The 9,354-nt window shown below is 43.7% G+C and overlaps 1 protein-coding gene across 9 annotated transcripts in view; it reads right to left on the reverse strand.

Moving 5' to 3' along the window:
- The window catches only part of LOC134535754 (WD repeat and HMG-box DNA-binding protein 1), a 291,056-nt gene that overhangs the window by 156,398 nt on the left and 125,304 nt on the right, over positions 1–9,354 (reverse strand). The window contains exon 1 of one of the 9 annotated variants that reach the window (XR_010075697.1): positions 436–5,942. The exons of the other annotated variants lie outside the window; for them this stretch is intronic. The gene's annotated coding sequence lies outside the window, so the exon portion shown is untranslated. Of the gene's footprint in view, positions 1–435; positions 5,943–9,354 lie in introns of those variants that run through there. 9 annotated transcript variants of the gene reach the window in all.

Raw genomic sequence — 9,354 nt, forward strand, 5'->3', positions numbered from 1 at the left:
GTATTAAATTTTTCTTGTATTTCTTATTTTATCTCCAAAATTCAAAAATTTTACTGATTGTAATATTTGTGTGTTAATGGGAAGCAAAAATTTCAGGATAGACACTTTTAACGAAGATATTCACCAAGCCTTAAGACTCAGTCTCAATCTCCATGTTGAGTTTTTAGTGTTTTCTGTATTACTTTTATTTAATTTGTCATTCATGGTAATATCTGCTTACCTCCACATACAACAACATATACATTTAAATCATATTTCGAGGCTCTTGCATGTTATCAAGATAGTGTTACGATTTACCTGCGGGTTCGTAAGGATAGCCCAATTAATAGATTTTATTTCACACACACAGTTTTATTTATTACCACTACTTGACACTTACAAATAATTAATTACACTTAAAGAAATGTCAATTCCCCAGTCACTCGTTCCACACACCTCGCTGGGCCGCACCTCTGACGCAACTCTCGCCGCAGCACCCCTCGTGGGTCTCCGCCGCGGGACTCCGTCGCCGCACTCCGCCGCCGCCGACGACACTTGCCTTCGCCGAGGATCCACCCGACTCCTCGCTCACAACTTCGTTCGGGATTCCGCCGCGCCCGCGACTCTATCGCCCGGAAACTCCACCGCGGGAAAACTCCCGACTCCACTGAACTCTCTCACTCCCTGCCCTGGAACCTTCGTCCAAAGACTTCGCCACTCTATCGCCCGGAAACTCCGCCGCGGGAGAATTCCCCACTCAGACTCTGACTGACTCGAAGGTCGGCCCAACCTCCTGAAATAGCCCTTGGGTACCCATCCAGAACAATCGGGCATGTCTCCGAGATATCGCGCGACCTTCGCCGTCGAAATGCCCAGAAACGCATCGTGAGTCCTCGAAGGACGCGGTGGCTGCTCTAAGAACGCCGATAAAGGCGTCTGAGTCCTTTTATTCCGCAGTGCGGCCTCTTTTAAGTAACCCGATCTGAGGCAGGTGCGCGCTGCGACGGTCAGGATGTAGCGAGATAGTATGACACGAGATACCAGGGAGAGGATGCAGGTGGAAGGGGGCGCAGACAGGCCGAACGAGCGCGGCGACGCCAGCACTGCAGCCAAGCGCGATCGTAACATTGCCCCCTCCTTAAACCTGTTCGTCCCGAACAGGTAATTCATTTCTTCCCGCATATCCCTTCAATCGGTCTAGATGCACCACTTTCATTCGTCCTCTTTTCCCCCTCTGGATACGGTACACCACATCATTTAGCCGTTTCAATACTTCATACGGGCCTTCCCTTTCTGAAGCTTAGGACACCTGCCCTTCCTTCGCTGAGGGTTATACAGCCACACTAAATCGCCTTCGTGATATCCTGCCGAGTTAGCCTTCATGTCGTACCTTGTCTTCATTCGGTTTGTCGCTATTCGGAGGTTCCTACGGGCTTCGTCATGTATAAATGTCATTCGTTCCTCCAAGCGATTGACATAGTCGGTAGTGCTGGTCGACTCTTGGTGAGGATGACCGAACTTGATGTCACAGGGTAGCCTCAACTCCTGTCCAAATACAATACTTGCAGGAGTCTGCCCAGTCGAGTCATGAATGGCAGCCCTATAAGCCATTAGGAATAACTGAATATGTTGATCCCAATCTTGCTGATGTTCGGCCACGACCTTGGCAAGGTGTTCCTCTAGAGTTCGGTTGAACCTTTCCACCATGCCATCCGACTGAGGATGTAGGGCTGTAGTCCTGGTTTTATTTATGCCTAGTAACCGGCACACCTCCTGAAACACTGTGGACTCAAAGTTGCGGCCTTGGTCTGAGTGAAGCTCCATTGGTACCCCAAATCTACAAATGAAGTTGTTGACTAGAGTATCTGCAATGGTGGTAGCCTCCTGGTTGGGAAGTGCATACGCCTCTGGCCACTTACTGAAGTAATCCATCACTACCAGAATATACCGGTTACCATCTTTAGTCTTGGGGAATGGCCCAGCGATGTCGATTGCTATCCTTTCAAATGGAGCTCCCACATTATAGGCTTGCATTTTTCCGCGACTACAATGTTGTGGTCTTTTCCTAGCCGAGCATGTTTCGCATTTTCTACACCATGCCTCCACGTCCTGGCGACATTTCAACCAATAGTAGCGTAGGCGGGTCTTACCCAGAGTTTTGTTAATTCCTAGGTGTCCGCCAGAAGTACCATCGTGGATTTCTTTCAAAACCTCTGCTACTAGACTCTTTGGAAGTAATAGTTGCATCTTAACTACTTTTCCATTTGGACTTTCCCATGCCCTCATCAGCAGCCCATCCACAAGCCTTAAAGAATCCCATTGTGCCCAATAAGCCTTCACTTCCTTTCGGTCACTAGATACCTCCTGCCATGATGGACGTCCAGTACCCTTTTCCATCCAGCTTATAATGGGTCCCAGGTCAGGGTCTCGATGCTGAGCCGATTTCAAGCTGGCATTGTCCCATTTGTCTTCACCGTTTGTTATAGTAGTTCGCCGAATATCTTCGATTCCCTCATTTTTCTCTGCTCTTTTGCAGTGGTTGCAGTCTACCTTGCAAGGTCTTCGAGAAAGAGCATCGGCATTGCTATGAATTCGGCCCTTCCTGTGTTCAATCTTACAATCATATTGCTGTATCTGTTCAATCCACCTAGCAAGTTGTCCCTCTGGATTCTTGAACTGTAACAGCCACTTAAGTGCAGCATGGTCAGTTCGTAAAAGGAATCTCCTACCATACAGATATTTGTGGAAATGTCGGAAGGACTTTACTACAGCCAGAAGTTCTCTTCTTGTGACACAATAGTTACTTTCAGGCTTAGACAAAACTTTACTGTAGTATGCTATGACTCTTTCATTCCCATCCTGGACTTGGGAAAGTACAGCTCCCAACCCCCTTCCACTTGCATCTGTGTCAAGGATATAGTCTCCATGTTGACGGGGATAGGCGAGAATAGGGCTTGTACACAGGGCTTTCTTGAGGTCTTGAAAGGAAGTCTCGCATGTTGGCGTCCACAGAAATTGCCTCCTTTCCTCGGTCAGCTCATGCAGAGGCTTTGCAATGGCTGCGAACCCAGGTACAAACCTCCTATAGTAGGTACAGAGACCCAAGAAGCTCCTTACATCATGCTTGTTTTCAGGCCGTGGCCACTCCTTTACAGACCGGATCTTCTCAGGGTCTGTTCGGACCCCAACTTGTGATACAATATGTCCGAGGAATGTTACCTCATGTTGAAACAAGAAGCACTTCTTAGGACTTAACTTGAGCTGTGCATGGCGAAGCCTGTCAAATACGTCCTGGAGGTTCTTTAAATGCTCCTTTACAGTATTTCCCACCACAATAATGTCGTCCAGGTACACTAGACATGTTTTCCAAGTCAAGCCATGCAGCACAAGTTCCATCAATCTCTCAAAGGTTGCGGGTGCATTACATAATCCGAATGGTAACACAGTAAACTGAAACAGCCCACTTCCTGTTGAGAAAGCAGTCTTCTCTTTATCCTCGGGGTGCAGCTCCACTTGCCAGTAACCACTCTTTAGGTCCAGCGTAGAGAACCATCTGGTGCCAGAGAGTGTGTCAAGTGTGTCATCGATACGTGGGAGGGGGTAGCTGTCCTTTTTGGTGACATCATTCAGCTTCCGGTAATCCACACAGAACCTCAGTTGGCCATCCTTCTTCGCTACCAGAACGACTGGGGAAGCCCAAGGACTTGCAGAAGGCTCTATGACACCACCCTCCATCATACTTGCAATCATCTTCTCTGCCTCTTCCTGTTTCGCTAGAGGAAGTCGCCGTGGTGCTTGTCGGATTGGTTCGGTATCGCCAGTGTTAATGCGGTGATACACGATGCTGGTTCTTCCAAGGTCAGTGTCCCTTAAGGAAAAAACATCTTGATTTCTCAACAGGAAAGAAGTAACTTCTTCCATCTCTTCACTTGTCAGATTATCTTGGCTTCGGTCATCATTTCATTCCTCATTTCTTCTTGGCCATGCTTCAGTTCATCCTGACCCTTCTTCATTTCCTCTAGGCTATTATTTGACCCGCTCTTCTTTTCTTCATGGTGGTTCTTACTCTCCTTCCTTCCACTCTTCATTTCTTCCGTAAAGTTCTCGATTTTGGTTACCATTTTTTCCATTTTATTATTGATCTCTTCTAGGGCAACCATTATCTCCTTGTATTGCTCGTCAGTAAGCTCTTCAGTAGCCATCTCTCTTTAAATCATTTACTAATAATTGAACAACCTAAATAATAATAATTTTTTGAATACTGTTCTTAATTTTAAATGACTTAGACGAACCTTCTAATTAAAATAACAATAACTCTATTACATTTAAGACTATCACTGACTACAGTAAATTCAAACTAGCTCTAGAAAATTACAAATTCACTAAATTTCTAAATGCTAACTTTACTCTCGAAAAACTAAATCCTATTTCTTAACTGAATCCTAAATCTATTAATTAGGGCTATCCCACTTCTGACACCAAAATGTTACGATTTACCTGCGGGTTCGTAAGGATAGCCCAATTAATAGATTTTATTTCACACACACAGTTTTATTTATTACCACTACTTGACACTTACAAATAATCTTCTAAATTAGCAAATAATTAATTACACTTAAAGAAATGTCAATTCCCCAGTCACTCGTTCCACACACCTCGCTGGGCCGCACCTCTGACGCAACTCTCGCCGCAGCACCCCTCGTGGGTCTCCGCCGCGGGACTCCGTCGCCGCACTCCGCCGCCGCCGACGACACTTGCCTTCGCCGAGGATCCACCCGACTCCTCGCTCACAACTTCGTTCGGGATTCCGCCGCGCCCGCGACTCTATCGCCCGGAAACTCCACCGCGGGAAAACTCCCGACTCCACTGAACTCTCTCACTCCCTGCCCTGGAACCTTCGTCCAAGGACTTCGCCACTCTATCGCCCGGAAACTCCGCCGCGGGAGAACTCCCCACTCAGACTCTGACTGACTCGAAGGTCGGCCCAACCTCCTTAAATAGCCCTTGGTTTCCCATCCAGAACAATCGGGCATGTCTCCGAGATATCGCGCGACCTTCGCCGTCGAAATGCCCAGAAACGCATCGTGAGTCCTCGAAGGACGCGGTGGCTGCTCTAAGAACGCCGATAAAGGCGTCTGAGTCCTTTTATTCCGCAGTGCGACCTCTTTTAAGTAACCCGATCTGAGGCAGGTGCGCGCTGCGACGGTCAGGATGTAGCGAGATAGTATGACACGAGATACCAGGGAGAGGATGCAGGTGGAAGGGGGCGCAGACAGGCCGAACGAGCGCGGCGACGCCAGCACTGCAGCCAAGCGCGATCGTAACAATAATATAATATTAATAGGTGGTGTTTTTGTGCCTGGTGTTAATTAATCATACAATCAGACAAATCAAACATACAATACCCTACATACAGTCGTAAAAAATAAGGCACAGTCTCTGCTTAATTTCTCTTCCAGCCTTGGTCTACTACAGTATTATAATATTTTGGATTCTAAAAACATTTAAGATCTTTGTTTTACCAACTTTTCTCAGTGCACAGTAACCCAAGCAGAAGATCAACTTGTCAAAGAAGATCATCCTGCTTTAATAATAACAATTCTTATGGATACATTTCCTTACAAAATAATTTATATTGTTTATAAGGACTTCAAAAATTGTGATTTCGTTGGCCTTTATAATGCCATAAAAAATTTTGTTTGGGCACATTCTACAGATCTTGTGATCCCAACGATCTAGTTGAACAACTGACCTCCTTTATGTGCAATAATATTGTTTTTATTCCGGTGGTCACAAAACAGGCCTCTTAATTTACCTTTGCAGATTTCATAGAGAGTTAAAAACTAAGAAACACTACCGCAAACTTTATAAAAGAAATATCAATATGCATTACTACTCTTTACCATACGCAGGTTAAGAACTTACTCAAGCTCGATAAAAACAATTGGACCAGAACCATTAATAATAACATCAATTCCAAACCACCACCACCACCAACACCACCACCCCCCCCCCCCCCCCCACAAATTTTTGGCATTTTGTCAAAATATTTAAAAACAAACAGATTTCATAACATGCAATTAAAGTCAATGGTGTTGTATCTAATGATCCATTTGTGTCCCTGTACCGTGCGCTGCGGCCGACCTCGGATGCTGCTAGTACTTGTTAACAATTACGTTATCTGCTTCATTTTAACAAGAGTATAAATATATTAAAACTGTCAGCAAATTGATAAAAGCTTTATGTGTCTGCAAAACAGGGCACAACACTGGCCCGCCAGTTGTTTTCATTCAAAACGTGGCTAAAAAACTTGCATGGATCAGGCTGAAAACATCTGGCAATACGTGTAGGTTATAAATAAATTGTTATGAATTGAGACGTTATGTTTTTCGAGTATATATACACAGCGACCGACTGGATGCACGCCCGCCTCGACTTGTTTGAACTGCCGCAGCGATGTTTATTTTGAAAGCTCAAGCAATTATCTTTTCCCGTGGGTTGACAGAAAAAGGTCGCTTTACCCAGCATAAAATAAAGGCTACGCCACTTATTTCCCACGCAGGAAACACACTGGCTGCCGTGTGTCTACCCCGCATTTATCTTTCTTCTAACATTCCACATCTCGCCTCTTGCGCGAGCAACAACGAAGCGACCACGCATTGGGCCTATTTATGCTTTGTTTGGTGACAGCAGCTTGATTATATTCGGTATATTCCTTTTCATAGGACCCTTGTAAATTCCTTGCCAGAGATGTCTGAACTCGAACTTGGTGTGAAAAGTGACATATTTTGACATACTTTTTTTGGGCATTTGGTTGGAAAGGGAGGGGTCCGAAAATATTTACAACGATCTTACCCCTCCCTCACCGCTTTAGTACCCCATTCATAATAGCCCAATTTTACGTGAGAAGGGAGGGCGAAATAAGCATTTTCTCACTGATGGTTTTTCAAAGGAGAGCGAAGTTGGGGTGTTATAAGGGAGGACACTAAATGGTTTGTGTGTCTGGGAAGGATGAGCTAGCCTTGAAGAATGTTAACGAGAGGGGAGGGAGGGGTGAGTTTATGCGTCATGAAGTCGCTGCCGCCAGCCAGCCGGGCGAGCTTAGTGTGCGCCCACTCGCGTTGCGGAAGCTACCGCTGCCATATTTTTAAAGGAAATGTCCCATTATTTTTTTGTTATCCTTACATGAACATTATTGAAAGTATTAAAGCCGACACAAAAGTACGCTGTGTGTTAAAATTAAGAGATGTTAATGATCTTTCATTTTTCTTTTCTGATTTTCACATTTTGGTCAAAATGTCCAATTTTTTGACGGTTCCCAAGAATGTATTCGTAAAATCACTGCTTCGTTAAATCCGGGGTTCGTGACATCGGTGTTCTAGTATATTACACTACGGCAGGCAGAAAATGTACATTTAAACTAACCAGTAAAAATAAACTGTCTTTTGACATATTTTCTTTAGAGGTGGCCTGTAGGGCGACGGACTTGTCATGAAGGTTGAAGTGGGTTTAAAGCGAAGCCGTCTAGCATTGTGAGTGACAGCATCCTGCCATTGTACGGCTGGTTTCTTAGCGAGTAGCGGTTTGGGAGGAGGGGGGGTGGGTTGAAATCAACTGAAAATTTCGGAAAACATCTATTACGACCCTATTCCTGGGATCCATGAGGGGTCGTTTCAGAGAGGTTTAACTGTACTATTTTTTTTTGTGTTAATGTATAATCTAATGAAAAAATTAAAACACCTATCCCAGAAATGTATTATGATACAATTACAGTTCCTTCTATTTCTGAAAACTTAACACTTTGGGGTGTAAAGTTCCTTAATTTGTCTATGTCCTCAGGTTCTGATGGAATTCCTAAATTTATTCTAAAAGGTTGCTCTCACCTATCGGTACCCGCTTCTAAAACATTTATTCAACATGAACCTAAAAACATAAGTTTTCCCTGACAAATGGGAAATAGCTACTATTATTTCCATTTTTAAAAGAGGCTCTAAATATAATGTTTTTAACTACTGACCTAGACCTATCTCTTTTCACAATGGTATTTCTAAAATTTTTGAAAAAATTATATTCAAAATTATTAATTTCCCTATGAAAAAAAAATTATCTCACAATCAACATGGGTTTAAATCAAGTAAGTCCACTCCTACCAATCTAATTACCTTTTTTAATTCTATCTTTAATGAAGTTATCTAAAAATATCCGGTTCATGCCTCCTATTTTGATTTAGCAAAACCATTTGATTCTGTTTATCATGAAATTATACTTATTAAATTATCTAATTTTGGTCTAAGTGATAATTTTGAAAATTGGTTCGCAAGGTATCTCAAAAATGGATTTTGTTGAGTTTTCATTAACTACAAATTTTTATACTGTAAAGCAAGTGCAGGTGTTCCACAAGCTGGTACCTTGTCACCTTTACTCTTTAATGTTTTTATTGATAATAACTCTCATGTTCCCATTCATTCCTCTGAAGTACTGTATGCCGATGACTATAAAAACTGTACAATAACTTCTATCAATGATTGTCATTTGCTTCAATCTGAAATTAATGAATTTATAATGAGTGCAATCTTAACTTAGTATCTCTCAACAAGGAAAAATCAAAACCTTATCTATCACGAGGAAGTATTTCGCCATTACTTTTATTATATTGTCGCGGTTCAAAATTTTACAGGGTTTTTGAAATCAAATTGAGGGATTTTACTGATGGGACTCTGGGCTGGCTGCTCTGTTCACTCGTCGGTGCAAGTGGCGTGACCATGTAATTAGGGCACGGGGCCGGCGCGGCGCGCTGCGGGCTTGCAGATTTTTGTTTGTTGTTTGTTCGGGCGCGCGCTGGCGCAGCCACGGGCCGCAGTTACTGGGGCGCGCTGTCGTAACAAGCCGCGCAGTGTGGCTTGCACGTCGGGGTAGAGGGGGGTAGCCTTCCCAGATGTCCAAGTTAGTTGTTTAGTAAATTTGGCTTCAATAACGAGCGTTTGTTATGCTAGACACGGCGGTGCACGCGAATTTAAGTGCAAGTGAGTGGTAACGAGTTGCTTAGTTTAAGTTTGTTCGGTATGTAATCGTCTTCAAGCTCACTCAGGCGGAGGCTATGGCACTCACCTGTGGTAACGAGTCATTTAGTTCGTAATGTAGTTTAAGTTAGTTTATAATGTAATCGTCATTAAGCTCACTCTGGCGGAGGCTAGGGCCCTCGTCAGGGGTCACGAGTCGTTAGTGTCATAGTTTTGAAAATGTAATGTTCGTTCAGGTTGTCAAGGGCAAGTGAGGCCCCTACGTTAGTTTTTAAAGTAAACGATCAAGAAATGCTTATTGGGAAAATGTGAGTATTGCATTATCTTTGTTTTTAATTTTAATTATCAATTATGA

The sequence above is a fragment of the Bacillus rossius genome, chromosome 10, assembly GCF_032445375.1.
Source record: "Bacillus rossius redtenbacheri isolate Brsri chromosome 10, Brsri_v3, whole genome shotgun sequence".
NCBI classification, from domain to species: Eukaryota; Metazoa; Arthropoda; class Insecta; order Phasmatodea; family Bacillidae; genus Bacillus; species Bacillus rossius.